Source organism: Dendropsophus ebraccatus, chromosome 1 (assembly GCF_027789765.1).
Source record: "Dendropsophus ebraccatus isolate aDenEbr1 chromosome 1, aDenEbr1.pat, whole genome shotgun sequence".
Classification (NCBI taxonomy): Eukaryota; Metazoa; Chordata; class Amphibia; order Anura; family Hylidae; genus Dendropsophus; species Dendropsophus ebraccatus.
Window position 1 is genome coordinate 139,472,637 of NC_091454.1, and position 15,937 is coordinate 139,488,573.

The 15,937-nt window shown below is 43.4% G+C and overlaps 1 protein-coding gene across 3 annotated transcripts in view; it reads left to right on the top strand.

Moving 5' to 3' along the window:
• SHANK3 (SH3 and multiple ankyrin repeat domains 3) overlaps window positions 1-15,937 on the top strand; it is a 244,325-nt gene that overhangs the window by 62,310 nt on the left and 166,078 nt on the right. The gene's annotated exons all lie outside the window — the stretch shown is intronic.

Sequence of the window (15,937 nt, forward strand, 5' to 3'; positions counted from 1 at the left end):
CCTGCAATGATGCGAAATTGTCAAAAATCACAGAAAAATGGCAATATTTTACCCAGATTTAGCAATTATGTCACCATGTCACTTGGAATACCAGCAAAAAGGTATTCTGACAAATACTGTGGCATACCTGTGATGTGCTCATGGGCTTAAATAGACCAAATCCAGTCTACTAGTAAATAAAAAGGGGCTGCTTCCCAGTGGCATTTCTCTTTGTGGGATAGACTAGTGCAGTCTACTATTCTATTCTGCCCGCAAAATAAAATGCTATAAGTGCATGTAACAAATTACGCATGTGTGGGCTTACCTTTAGGTTTCCCTCAGAAACAACTTTTGAGGTGAAAAAATGCAACATAAAATGCCCAAAAAAACACCAGCCATTTTTCCTGCTTTTCTTTTCTTTTTGCACTTTTTCTGGAGTTTTTTCATTTTAGTTTAAATTACGATAGGTATTTTTTTTATATCTGGTGTTTTATCCCCAGTACAGGTCATGTGATTCTTCTCATGTGGTTCCAGGATTTCTACTTAAGAACTGGGGAGGAAAAACGGCAGAAAAAAAATGCGTATGATTTTTTTTCTGGTGTTGTTTTTTTAGTCCCCTATAGAAGTCTATGGGGTTAAAGTACCAATGTTTCTGTAGAAAGATGCAGAACACAGGCCCTGTTTCAACGTCACAAAACTGCAAGCACACTTAAAAACAACAAACTGTGTTTATTTTTTCCCCATTGATTCTCAGATCAACAGTTTTTTTTTACTCCCAAAAATGCCATGCACCAAATTTGTTACATAATACAGTCACATTTTATGTTACACCCAGAGGTCAAGGTCTGACAGAGAGTTTTTTAAGTATAGATCCCTATAAGGCTGTCAGTTTAGATCATTAGATCCATGGTCAGGCCAAGACCTGAAGGTTCTATTTTTCTGCTACAGAGCTTCAAATTGGCTAAAAAAAACCCCTTTCAAATGCAGAACATAAAAAAGCTGCACTGTTGATTGGTTGTTTTAACACAGCTTTTAAGAGGTTTTCTCATTTATGCCCCTTCTGGCCAGTTTGCAGCAACTGGAAATTAGTGGAAAACTGAAAACAGCTATGTCAGCTCTTTTATTCTATTTGCTTACCTATTACTATATATATATATGCTATTTGGGTATACCCCTTTGACATTAAAGGGAATTGTGTAAATTTGCTCCATTGTGTGTGGCTGCAGCAGCCGTTAAGGGCAGCTTACTGCATTTGGAGTTATACACCTTCATTTAAAAAAAGGGGCTGTATATATCTATATGCTGTGTGGCCAATAACGATAACGGGAAAATACAGCACAGATATGTATATATATCTGTGATGTCAGTTTCCAACTCACATGCAGTGTATACTTAACATCAGTGCTGCTTGTGATCCAGCGTCCGGCTCTCCCGTTTTTGGCCACTGCTGTATCTTTAGGTCGCCACCTCATCCAGAACTATTGACAGTCAAAGGAGGTGGTGGCCTGAAGATACAGCTGGTGGCAGGAGGAATGGGGAGCGGGATGCCGAATCACAAGTATTGTGCATGGTAAGTATACACTGCTTGTAATCTGGAAACTGACAGTACATACTGTGTGTGTATATATATATATATATATATATATATATACTGTCAGTTTCCAAGGTTGCTCGATTTTTCGTCCTGTGTAAAGGTAAACAAATGCCGATCACGCTGAACAACTCTTGTTTTCACACAATGACACACATATACACACACAATCACACGGATACAGTACACACATCTATATAGGCAGATCTGTCAATCATTAGACAACAATTTGACAACAAGATACAATATATGGGAATACTGGGAATACTGGGAAGCATTCTCTTTTAGTAGTGGGAGCCCAGCATTAATAGAAGCTGCTGCAGAACATTTTTGAGAGCAAACTTGACAATCACTTGAGACACCACTGACATGCACAAACACACACACACCACTGTTGCAGACACTACTGATACAGACACACGATAGATACATACACACACACACACACAAACACCCTCTAGCTTACAGACTTATCTAAAGTAGATAAACACACACAAACTCTGACATATACATCTATACCCACAGATACAGTGCCCATATCTCCACACTGTAAAATTGAGGACCTACATGTCATGTGATTCAGGTCCTTCATCCCTCTCCTCTGTGTGCAGGATGCTGGAGGCTGATTTGCTGACTGAGTGGCCCTGAATAGAGGATGAGACTGACTGATCATTGATTACAGTAAACTGAGGGCCCTATTACTCCAACAGATTATCTGACAGATTTTTTCAGCCAAAGCCAGGAACAGACTATAAACAGAGAACAGGTAATAAAGGAAAGACTGAGATTTCTCCTCTTTTCAAACTCATACCTGGCTTTGGCTTAAAACAAATCTGTCAGATAATCTGTTGGCGTAATAGGGCCCTTAGTCTGGGGACTAGAGGAGCAGACGCTGCCAGGTCCTGATCCTCTTTTCTGTTCCTTTTGATGTTCAGCCCGCTCACCCTGCACAACAATGATTGGGCTTAACAATACAGTGGTGGGCCCCTCTTCCTGTCAATGCCCCTGTGCAGCCGAAACGGCTACACATGCGGTATATCCGGCACTGCTGTAATGTGATGTATAAAGAATTTAACACATTTTTGCACATTTTTGTCTTTGGGATGTCTGTGCCACCCACAGAATGAAATGAGATTGCACAAGAATTTTACAACTTTTTACAATGCTTCAAATAAAACCCTATGACAACTTAAACACTCCCCCTTTTTAGGCCACAAAAGACAATGGTGGGTATGCCAAATAGTCTTAAACAAACAAAAAAATTGAGAAACGTGTCCAAAATGGACACAAAGACATTAGTAGATTTCTTTCTATGTCTTCTATAATATCCATCTGCATTCTTCTTCTTTCCGAGGGGCTGCGCTGATCATGCCATCAGACCCTTTTCTGTTTAGTGACACAATCTAGACCTTTCATCTAATTGTACTACACTTAATAGTTAGAACTGGGTTGTTTTCTTGGTTTGCTTTTTCTTGCCTTTTGACTAAATGCATCCTATCACTGCATTTCAATCTATTAATACTGCCCTCATGCTGTTCCTATTGTGTGCCGTTTCTTTTAGCGCCCCCTCAATAGTACATAAAGGGAGATATGTAATAAATGCTGCAGCCTAGGCTAGGCTAAAACTTAGACATCATTCTAAATATTATAATGTTATTATACATAATCGGGCTATGTTCACACATAGTATTTCCATCAGTCTTTTTTGCAACCAAAACCAGGAATGGATTGAAAACAATGAAACTGGGCAAATCGTTCCATTATAATTTTAGCCTGTCAATTCCACTCCTTATTCTGGTTTAAAAAAAACTGACGGAAATACCATGTGTGAGCACAGCCTAAAAGTTATTTAGGATAACTACTTCATAACCAGTGGGTTCACCCCTTTGTGACTATTCCTTTACAACACCCCATGTTTTCAGCATTTTTACACTTCTGTTTAAAAAGTATAATTGTCATTTCCAAAAAATTTTGACATGTCATTGTCATGTGTCAAAAATTGTGATCAGTGGGAATCGGGCACTCAAGCCCTCAATGATCACTGAAACACTGAAACAAAGGTGCAGAAGCACTCAGCAAAGCACTGTGCCTCATGATATGTCTGTGGGGCACATTTACTACTGCACATTTATATATGACTGCAACACATTTATTATGAATTTTAGACATGCCTTGTGCAACAAAGGTCCACGTCCTTTGTAAAAAAGAAAAAAAAAGTGCATAGTTTGCACATGGTCCATATGGTCCAAGTGTTGCATAAAATTTCACTCAGAGGGTGGCATAAAAAAAAATTAGGCAAGAAAATGCATTGAAAATGTGTCATATTCATCATACATTGCAAGACAATATGATAAATGTGGTGCATTGTATATTGACATAAGGGAAAAAGTGCAAGCTACAAAAGGGACAAATGATAAATACCCCACTAGAAGTCTGCACACTGCTAACTCTGTCTCCTTGAGGAGGGCCAAACAAACAAACAGTCTTTTAATAAAGACGGACCTCATAAATGACCTTGATGATTGCCACCGCTCCTCTCTGTGCTCGTTATGCTAATGAGCTGAGGTGAGTCTGATGTCCATAGGAAATCACTTTGGCTTAGGTCCCACTCTCCTGGGTGACAGGTTCCCTTTAATAATGGACATTGTTTTGCCGAACCCAGCCTACCCTCAAGAGAGTGCCCGATAGTTACTACCTCCTACCGGTCCTGCCCTGGATGCCAGTCCCATTGCCAGGAAATTGCAGCTGCTCCTTTTTGTGCTTATTATGCTAATTAGCTGAGATGAGCCTGATGTCCCCACCTACTTGGTTTTGCTGTCTGCACCATCAAATAAAGTATAAAAACTGCAAGATATAAAAGTACAAAATGTCTTGCAAAAAAACCCAACAACAACAAAACACAGTGTTCACTGAAATCAAGGAGATCAGTGAAAAAAGTTACAATGAAGTACTCAATTAAGAGTCTCCACTGATACCCCCAAAAATTTAAATATGCAAAACAAGAGTCCTTGGAGCCTCGGTTGCGAGTCTCAAAACACAGGAATAGCCAGATATCTCTAGCCTGTTGCCACAGGGTGCCTCCATGATGGGGAGAGCACCACACCACCCTGATACGTAGCCCCTTAAGTCCCACTCGGTTGCGAGTATTGGAACATAAATAGGGAAACTACAGGCTAGAGATATCTGGCTATCCCGTGTTTTGAGACTCGCAACCGAGGCTCCACGGACTTTTGTTTTGCATATTTAAAAAAAAAACAAAAAAAAAAACAACAGGCCAGTATTCCAAAATAGTCCTTAACCCCTTAACGACATCGGGCGTAAACTTACGCCCTGGCGCCATGGTACTTAGCGCATCAGGGCGTAAATTTACGCCCGATGTTTCCCCGATCGCTGCGTGTTCACACACAGCGGTCGGGGAAGATGGCCTGCTATAAATCATAGCAGGCCATCATAGCTTCTCGGCACGGGGGGTGGTTAACACCCCCCGTGCTTACGATCGCTGCTATAGGCTGATCAATTCAGATCAGCCAATAGCGGCGATCGGAACCTTTCCGGGTCATCGGTGACCCGATGACCCGGAAAAAAAATGGCGGTCGGTGCTGTCCGAGGACGGCACCGACCGCCATTACTGTAAAAAGTAATGTTGATCGCCGTGCCACCGGCCCGATCGCCGTGAACGGCCGGCCGGCCGTTCACGGCGATCGGGCCGGTGGCACGGCGATCAGAGTCCCACAAAATAGTAAATACCTGCCCTGGACCCCTCAGCTAGGTAGCCGAGGGGTCCAGAGCAGGTATTTGTACATTACTCACCTGTCCCGGGCTCCTGATCGGCGTCTTCCGGGTTCGCGGCGTCCTCCGTCATTCCGTTCGGTCTTCGGGTCTTTCCGGCGGTCCTCGTCGTCTTCTTTCGGCTATTTTCGGCTCCAGCCTCGTCATTTTCCGGATTTTGCGCTCTGCTGCCCCCTAGCGGCTGATATGTGTAATACACTTATCAGCAGCTACAGGGATATTCAGAATATAAAAAAAAATTATTTTTTTTTCCCAAATTTTTTTTTTTCTATTTTCCGCACCCTATCGCCGCTGAGTGTTGATCAGCATCGCACGAAAGTGCGCTGCTAATCAGCAACTCCTCCTTTTTGGCGTAGGGTGTTTTTTTTCTATATTCTACTGCCACGGTCTGCTTATAAGTGCCGCACATTGCGGCATTTATCAGCAACTCCTTTGTTGGCGTAGGTTTTTTTTTATACTTACTGTAAAAAAACACGTAAAAAACACTACATTACACCACACTACATTGAATAAAGTTTGACACTACACCACTACATACCCCATATACTAGTCCCCGTATAAAGATGGCCCCCAGGGTGTTTTCGGCGTCAGAGGGATACGTTATTATTGCCTCCGACACCAAAACAGCCAGTGAGGATGAATGGGGGGATCCTTCTTTCCTCCATTCATCCTCATCATCCAGTGACGTATCTGGGGGTAGCGTAGCGTACGCTGCCCCCCAGACACGTCTTTTCCGCCAGTACCGTCCCAATAAGAGATGACGGCATGGTGTGAAATTCTACACACTCTGTGACAGTACCTCAGGGTACACTTACAGATTTAGGGTATGTACACACTGCGGAATGGCGAAGGATAACCCTTCGTGCATTCCGCAGCTGGCACCCACCGGCGGACTGATGCGGGCGCATGTCTCCACCCGTGTCATAGACTCCATTCTATGCACGGGCGGAATCCGTCGTCCATCCAAAGAATGAACACGTTGGACGGAGAGCGGAATCCGCCCGTGCATAGAATGGAGTCTATGACACGTGTGGAGACGTGCGCCTGCATCAGTCCGCCGGTGGGTGCCAGCTGTGGAATGCACGAAGGGTTATCTGTCGCGATTCCGCAGTGTGCACGTACCCTTAGAGTGTATGAAGGAAGGGACACTCGAATCCAGCCCCCAGATGCCCCCAGATGCCCCCTCCCCCCCCATCCTCGGAGTTAGTGGGGAGATCGTCCGGGAACTGATCTTCCCACTGCTGGATAAAGGTTACCACCTGTACGGGGATAACTTTTATACCAGCACCCCCTCTTCCAGTCCCTCGCTGCCCTGTAGCTTGCGGCACGATCCGAACATATCAGAAGTAGTAATAGCGCCCTAATATTTAGCAGCCATGGAGCGGACCCAGCGCTTCTGGATATGAAGGACCCCGTATCGCACCAGGACAACATTTTCCAGGTGACGTCCCCCACACTGGAGAAAGGGAGACCCCAGAAGAAGTGCAGAGTGTGGGGTAACAGGGGGATCAGGAAGGACGCCATTTTCCCGTGTGACACCTGTCCTGATCCCCCCGGCCTCTGCATACTGGATCGCTCCAAGGTGCACCACACGTCACTGGGGTTCTACATTATCTAAATTCTGTCCCTTATTCCTATTTCAGGGGTCACGTTGATCCGGGGATTATTCTGATCGCCATTATGGAGTCAGGAAGGAATTTTTCCCCTGTGATGAGGCTACTGTCGTCTGCCTCACGAGGGGTTTTTGCCTTCCTCTGGATCAACACAGGTTGAGTTTGATGGACACCTGTCATTTCCAACCTTATAAACTAATAATTGGCCTAATACCCCCAAATAAATTAGAATTGTCCCTTTTCCCCAGCTAAATAGGTATGGCCGCCATTCCCATTAGAGGAAGCCATGATGCAATTACAAAGCCTCTGTGCGGCCAGGACAGTAGAAACCCCCCACAAGTGACCCCATTCTGGAAACTACACCCCATAAGGAATCTAACAAGGGGGGCAGCGGGGATATGGCCCCCTGGTGACGGCCACATTTGGGACGTGAAAATGAAAAAAATTGTATTTTTTATTTTCTCGGCACATGTTCTACGTAAGTGCCCGTCACCAGTGGGGTCCATATGCTCACTGCACCCCTTGTTAGATTCCTTATGGGGTGTAGTTTCCAGAATAGGGTCACTTGTCGGGGGTTTCTACTGTCCTGGCAGCACAGGAGCTTTGTAATTGCGACATGGCCTCCATCCTCCATTCCAGCCTCTAAATGGCGCTCTGTCCCTTTGGTGACTTGCCCTGTGCCCATATGGCACATTATGCCCACATGTGGGGTATTTTCGTACTCAGGGGACACTACCCTACACGTTTTGTGTTCATTTTCTTTTTTAACCCCTTGTGGAAATGGAAAAAAATCAAGGCTAGACCAACATTTAGTGTAATTTTTGTAAAATTTTTACTCTAAATTATTAATCTTGTCATGTTTTTTCATTTTCACAAGGGGTTAAAAGATAAAAAAAAACATTTAATGTGTAGAGCAATTTCCCCTGAGTACGGAAATACCCCACATGTGGACATAAAGCGCCATGCGGGTGCAGGGTGAGCCTCCGAAGGGAAGAAGCGCCATTTGGTTTTTGAAGGCTGGATTTGGATGGAATGGATTTCGAGGGGCCATGTTGCATTCAAAAGGCCCCTGTGTTGCCAAGACAGTTGAAACCCCCCACAAGTGACCCCATTATGGAAACTGCACCCCTCAAGGAATGTAACAAGGGGTGTAGTGAGCATATGGACCCCACTGGTGACGGACACAAATGTGGAACAATGTGGCGTGAAAATGAAATATTACATTTTTTACACTATAATGTTGGTTTAGCCTTGAATATATCATTTTCACAAGGGGTTAAAAGAGGAGAAAAAAAACAAAATGTGTAGCGCAATTTCCCCCGAGTCCGTAAATACCCCACATGTGGACATAAAGCGCCATGTGGGCGCAGGGCAAGCCTCCGAAGGGAAGGAGCGCCATTTCGTTTTTGAAGGCTGGATTTGGATGGAATGGATTTTGAGGGGCCATGTTGCATTCAAAAGGCCTCTGTGTTGCCAAGACAGTTGAAACCCCCCACAAGTGACCCCATTATGGAAACTACACCCCTCAAGGAATGTAACAAGGGGTGTAGTGAGCATATGGACCCCACTGGTGACGGGCACAAATGTGGAACAATGTGGCGTGAAAATGAAATATTAAATTTTTTACACTATAATGTTGGTTTAGCCTTGAATTTATAATTTTCACAAGGGGTTAAAAGAGAAAAAAACACACAATATATGTAGAGCAATTTCCCCCGAGTCCGTAAATACCCCACATGTAGACATAAAGCGTCATGTGGGCGCAGGGCAAGCCTCCGAAGGGAAGGAGCGCCATTTGGATTTTGGAGGTTGGATTTGGCTAGAATGGATGATGAACGCCATGTCGCATTTACAGAGCCCTCGTGCTGCCAGGACAGTGGAAACCCCCCACAAGTGACCCCATTCTGGAAACTGCACCCCTCAAGGAATCTAACAAGGGGTGCAGTGAGGATATGAACCCCTTGATGACGGGCACATTTGTGCCATGAAAGTGAAAAAATGAAATTTTTCCCTTTCACGTCACATTGTTCCACATTTGTGCCCGTAACCAGTGGGGTCCATATGCTTACTGCACCCCTTGTTAGATTCCTTGAGGGGTGTAGTTTCCAGAATGGAATCACTTGTGGGGGGTTTCCAGTGTCTTGGCAGCACGAGGGCTCTGTAAATGCGACATGGCCCTTGAAATCCTTTTCAGTGAAATTCAGCTTCCAAAAGCCAATTGGCGCTCCTTCCCTTTGGAGGCTCGTCCTGCGCCCCCTTGGCACTTTATCGCCACATGTGGGGTATTTCTGTACTCGGGAGAAACTGCGCTACACATTTTTTGTCTTTTTTTGCCTCTTATCCCTTTAAGAAAATGAAAAATTGAAGGCTAGAACAACGTTTTAGTGTAAAAAATAAATTTTTCTTTTTTCACGCCATATTGTTCGGAAAATCTGTGAAGCACCTGTGGGGTCCAGATGCTCACCGCACCCCTTGTTACATTCCTTGAGGGGTGTAGTTTTCTAAATGGTGTCCCTTTAGGGGTGTTTTTTTAGGTTTTGACACCCCAGAGCCTCTGCCAACCTGAAGTGGTACAGTCAAAAATGACCAAATATAACGGAGGCGTTGAAATTCACTAGGCGCTCCCTTATATCTGAGGCTTGTGGTTGCGTCAAATAGCGCAATAGGGTCACATATGGGGTATTTCTATAAACTGCAGAAACGGGGCAATAATTATTGGGGTGCATTTCTCTGGTAATAGGTTTATAATTATGAAAAATATTGGATTACAATAAAATCTCTGCACAGAAAATTAAAATTTTCAAATTCCTTACACACTTCGCTTTTATTTCTGTGACTCCCCTAAAGGGTTAAAACACTTTCTGGATGTGCTTTTGCAGAGTTTGGGGGGTGCAGTTTCTGAAATGGGGTGCTTTGTGGGGCTTTCTAACATACAGGCCCCTCAAATACACTTTAAACCTGAACAGGTCCCTAAAAATATCTGATTTTGAAATTTTACTGAAAATTTGGAAATTTGCTGCTAATGTTTTAAGCTTCCTATCGTCTAAAAAAAATGAAAGATAGTTTAATAAATGCCGCCAACATAAAGTAGACATGTTGCTAATGCTATTTAATATATAATTTATGTGGTATAACCACTTTCTGTATACGCAAAAAAGTTTCAAAGTTGGAAAAATGCATTTTTTCACATTTTTTCACATTATTTGTTTTTTTTTCATAAAGATTTGTTATGAGTATCGACTCCAATTTACCAGAAATGTAAAGTACAATATGTCACGAGAAAACAATCTCAGAATCAGCCGGATAGGTAAAAGCATCCCGAAGGTATTAATGACTAAAGTGACACTGGTGATATTCATAAAATTTGTCTCTGTCATTAAGGCCATTTCAGGCTCTGTCCTTAAGGGGTTAAAGTGGGTTTCCGGGCAAAGTGGATTGCTGAGCTATCCAAAGGATACCTAGCACCAGCACCATTCAGCTATCTAGCGCCCGCACTACAGTGATTTGTCTTCAAATCAGGTGTCTGAACCTCATCTATCAGTGACTGATATCCTTAGGATAGCTAAGATGAATATTTTGCCATGTAAACAGGACCCACGGCATCTGCTCCACAGGTTTTTGCAGTTTTTTTTTTATAACCCCCCCCCCCCCCCCCCTCAGTTTCTTATATACCACTGACATTAGTATCAGCGCCTGATACACTAATGACCACAAAGACCAAAAACTGTCACCAATCATTTCTTAATGGGGAGAGTGCTCAGGTTCCTGCTTTATTTACAACTGAACAATCCATTGTCTGCTGCCACCTCTGTCCATGTCAGGAACTGTCCAGAAAACAGCCTCCAACCATCCAACACGGGTCATAGGGCGCAGGTCCAACACAGAAGGTGTATATCCGAATAAGAAATGTTTTATTGTTAAAAAGACCCAACGCGTTTCAGAACCGTATCGGTTCTTTTTTTAAGAGTCATTGACTTTTTAAAAGTAAAACATTTCTTATTCGGATATACACCTTCTGTGTTGGACCTGCACCCTATGACCCGTGTTGGGTGGTTGGAGGCTGTTTTCTTCTATTATTCCCTGGTGGAGATCGGGAGTGGCTGTGGTCCGCTGTATATGTGCTTACGAGTGTTGTGCCTCCTTGTTAGCACAACTCAATTAGGTGAGGGTTGCCTTGCATCATGCTCCTCACTCCTGTCTAGTTGATCCTCGCCATGGAGCTCTGTCCCTCTTCTTTTTTTCTAAGGAACTGTCCAGAGCAGTTAAGTTTTTTAGGGGGATTTGCTACTGCTCTAGACAGTTCCTGTCTGGCAGAAAGATGTCAGCAGAGAGCACTGTGTCAGACTGAAAAGAATAAACCACTTCCTGCGGGACATACTGCAGCTGAAAGCGTAACTGTCATTTTTTTTTTTTATTGCAGAAATCAGTAGTATAAGCGATTTTAAGAAACTCTGTAATAGGTCTCATCAGCCAAAAAAGCCTCCTCCTGTACTCAAGAAGCAATCTCCCAGCCTCCCCCCCCTGACTTCTTATCTGTGCATTATCAGGCAAACACGTCTTCATTACAGAGAAGCCAGTGAAGACGGGTTCTGTTCTCTCCATTCTATCCTTATGGAGGGGGGAGGGGCCGAGGGAGATGAGAGAGCAGGAAGAGGTGACATGAAGATCAGCTGTTTGTAGACTCTCTGGGCACCTAAACCGCAGGATTCTGGGGTCAGAAAGGTCAGTGCTTATCTATGAACTTACTGAGAGAAAATTGCAGGGTGTTGTGCTTTGCAGGACTGCTCCGTGCTCAGTCACTCCTAACAGCCCCTCCCCTCTCCATAGCCACATAATGGACACAGAAATCCTGCTGCTTCTGAAGTGAGGGGGGAGGCTGGCAGATTGCTTTTTCAGTCCAGAAGGTAACTCTTTTGGTTTATAAAACCTATTACAGAGTTTCTTAAAATCGCTTGAACTGTTGATATTTAATGTTTTTAAAAAAATGACCCTGAAATGACAGTTACGCTTGAAGACTAGGGATTTTTAAATAGAAGTAAATTACAAATCTATATAACTTTCTTAAACCGGTTGATTTGAAAGAAAAAGATTTTCGCCGGAGTACCCCTTTAAGGAGATCAGATTGAGCACTAGAATAAAACAGGAAATAAATCAACTAGTGGATCCTTCAACTATCAATTTCTCAAACCCATAAGTGTTCATTAATACTATCACACTGTATCGGTTTGCAGTTGGTTCACACCTATCCAGCAAAAAATTCAGTGGTGCAAGCCGAATGTAGTCCGTAATTAAGCCTACACTATTTATTTGTGGGAATCCCACAGAAAAACAGTACACGCTCACAACTGTGGCAACAGTAGCCACTAGTAGAGATGAGCAAATCAGATTTGTTTTGCTTGGTATGATGCAGAACTGATCTGCGCTGATCTCAGGCTATGGTCTCCATGCAGAGGGAAGATACTGCCCGGGGCTGTATCCATGCCATAGCTGTATCCATGTTTTCCAGGTGGTTCCTGGGCTGTATCCTCCCTCTGCATCCTATACCTATACAGGATATCCTATACCTATACACTCTGGCTTTTTTTTTTGTACCAAACTAACATATGGGCCCAGACTTATAAGTCTGTCTGAGGGAAAACACTGGCTAGTTTTCCTATAACGACCAATTATACATTAGCTTTACTTTCTTAGGCTACGCCCACACAGAGCAAAAGGGGCGGATTACGCGAGGAAATATTTCCGCCTGAAATCAACTGACGCTGAATTCCGAGCAGAATATAAGCAGAATGTAAGCAGAATCCCTGCGTATTCCGCTAGGAAAGTGTTCAGCTCGTAATCAGCTCTTGACAAATTCAGCGCGGAATACTCGAGGAATCCGCGCTGAATCCGCATGCATTCAGCGCTGAAATTCAGCGAGTATTTGGCGAGTAAACTAGACTATACCAGAATATATACTAGAATCCTCCTCCCCCCCTTTTTTCCCCATTTCCGCGCTGATTCAGCGCGTAATTTCCCCTTGTATTACGCTTGTATTCCGCGCTGAATACGCGCGTATTCCGCGCTGAATACGCGCGTATTCCGCGCTGAAACAGAAAATCAGAGCCCTATTGGTTTGTATAGGCTTCCGCTAGCGGAAGAATGAACATGTTCATTCTTCTGGCGGAAAGCAGATTAGTTCAGTGCGGAAATTCCACTGTGTGAACTGCAGAGCAGAATTTCTATTCAACACAATGGAAATTAGCTCTGCACCTATTTTAACGGCTGAAATTTCAGCGCTGATTCAGCGCAGAAATTCAGCTGCTTTTGCTCTGTGTGAACGAGCCCTTAGTGAGCTTGGTAAAATGAAACATGAGCTCTGATTGGATATTGTGGGTAAAATCAGACATTTTTGGCTTCAGACAGGTTTATAAATCTGGGCCTATATGTCTTAACATATACCTCTCTATATTACATACACATTTAGGTATGGTTGGCCCTTTCCTATGTCTCCTATCAAATATATATATATATATATATATATATATATATATATACGCAGCACTTAATTTAGTGGTGTGTGCTGGGTGCCAGCAGTTCCACCCCGATCCTCGGGTGTCTACGAAGATAGATACAAATATAACTGCAGCTCCAGACTTAGTGGCAAAGAACAATGATAGCGAAACAGCAGTAGCGACGTTTCAGTCTTTCTGTTTGGACCTTTCCCCAGCTTGAGAAAGGTCCAAATAGAGGACTGAAACATCGCTACTGCTGTTTCGTGTGTTTCCTTATGGAAAAAATATCACTGTTCTTTGTCACTAAGTCTGGAGTGCTGTAGTTATATTTGTATCTATCTATGTATCTATCTATCTATCTATCTAGAAATCATTGATATGCAGACAATTGGTTCCCCAAAAATAAAGTTTTTTTTTTTTTTTTTTAAATTCTGAATACATGTAGAAAAGATGAAACAATGAGAAAAAACTGAATATGTGATACTATAAGTTACTGTACAGTATAGCAATCAGTATGTGGAGTATAATGTATAGTAACTGCATAAACCTGAAAAAACAGCAACAGTTGGTAGATACAGGATGGAACTGCAGATCCCCATAATGCAGTAGCTAGAAGAGAGAAGCAGGGCTGCTGACAGAGGTCTGTGCTGTCATATGAGCATAGGGCAGTGTTTCTCAACTCCAGTCCTCAGGACCCACCAACAGGTGATGTTTTGAGGATTTCACAGGTGATATAATTATAGTCAGTGCACCAGTAACTGCCACAGCTGTTCGTTGTATGAGATATCCGCAAAACATGACCTGTTGGTGGATCTTGAGGACTGGAGTTGAGAAACACTGGCATAGGGGAAGGGGTGTGTGCTCAGCATGGACCAATCAGGAAGTGAGAATCACAGAGCTGTGCAGGAGGACAGAGTCAGAAACTTTATATACAGCAGTGTGAATGGCTGAGAGTAAGTGCAGGCACTTTTTAGCACCAGTGTGTATAGCTGAGTGTGAATGCAGGCACATTATAGCAGGAATGGAGAGGATGGGACACACAATGGCTGACAGAGACTGCAGGGAGTATGAAGGAATGAGCAGGGCAGATGTGGGCACAGTATAGCAGCACTCTCTGTCCGGAGAGAGAGGGGTTAAAGCTATAAAGGGGTTACCTCCACAGTCCCGTACCCTGATGCAAGCCCCAGCCAAGGTACCACACTGTAATATAGTTCTCTATACATACCCCTCCCCTTATATTACATACACGTGATGCAGGTACACTCAGCCATGATATCGTAGACTCCTAGCAAATTTTCAGTTCTCTATATTACATACACTTACAGATATGCTCAGCCCTGGTCCTATAGTCTATGCTTTCTATTATATATACAGTTCTCTGCCCCCCCACCCTTTATAACACACTATAACAAACACACGTATGTCCAGCCCTGGTACAGGGTACATCTCCCATCACATAAATACAGTTCTCTGTATCCCTCTCCTCTATATAACACACAGGTATGTTCAGCCATGGTACAGCAGTGTATGTCTCCCATCATATATATAGTTCTCTATATGTACACACCCCCATACAACACACAGTTATGTTTAGCCCTGGTACAACGTACCTCTCCCATCATATATACAGTTCTCTATATCTACACCCCCACCCTCTTTATAACACACAAGCACATTCAGCCCTGGTACAGCAGTCTATGTCTCCCATCATATATACAAATTATCAGTATCCTCCGCCCACCTTCTATATAACACAAAGGTATGGTCCAACCCTTGTACAGCAGCCTATGTATCCCATTATATATACAGTTTTCTGTATTTCCCCTTGCTATATAACACACAGGTACGTTCAGCTAGGGGCACAGAAGTCTATGTCTCCCATATCATATATATGCAATTCTCTGTATCTAATGCCCCCCCTCCATCATATAACTCATAGCAGCCTACCTATCTCATTACATATACAGTTCTCTGTATCCCCCCCTCCCCCTCTATATATACCACAATACTACACAGGTATGGTCCAGCCCTGGTCCAGCAGTCTATGTCTCCCATCATATATCACATATGCAGTTCTCTGTACGCCCCCCCCCCCCCTCCAAATTACACAGAGGTATGTTCACTCCAGGTATAAGTACAGCAGTATATGTCTCCCATCAAGCTTTACCAGTGCATGTCTCCCATTATATATATACATCTCCCCCGTATATAACATACAGGTATGTTGAGCCCTGGCACGCAGTCTATGTCTCTCATCATATATACAGTTCTCTTCTATGTCTCCCATCATATATACAGTTCTCTTCTATGTCTCCCATCATATCTACAGTTCTCTTCTATGTCTCCCATCATATATATACACTGTTGTCTTCTATGTCTACCATCCTATATATACAGTTCTCTTCTATGTCTCCCACCATATTTATACAGTTCTCTGTATCCCCCCCCTCTATATACCCCACAGGTATGTCCAG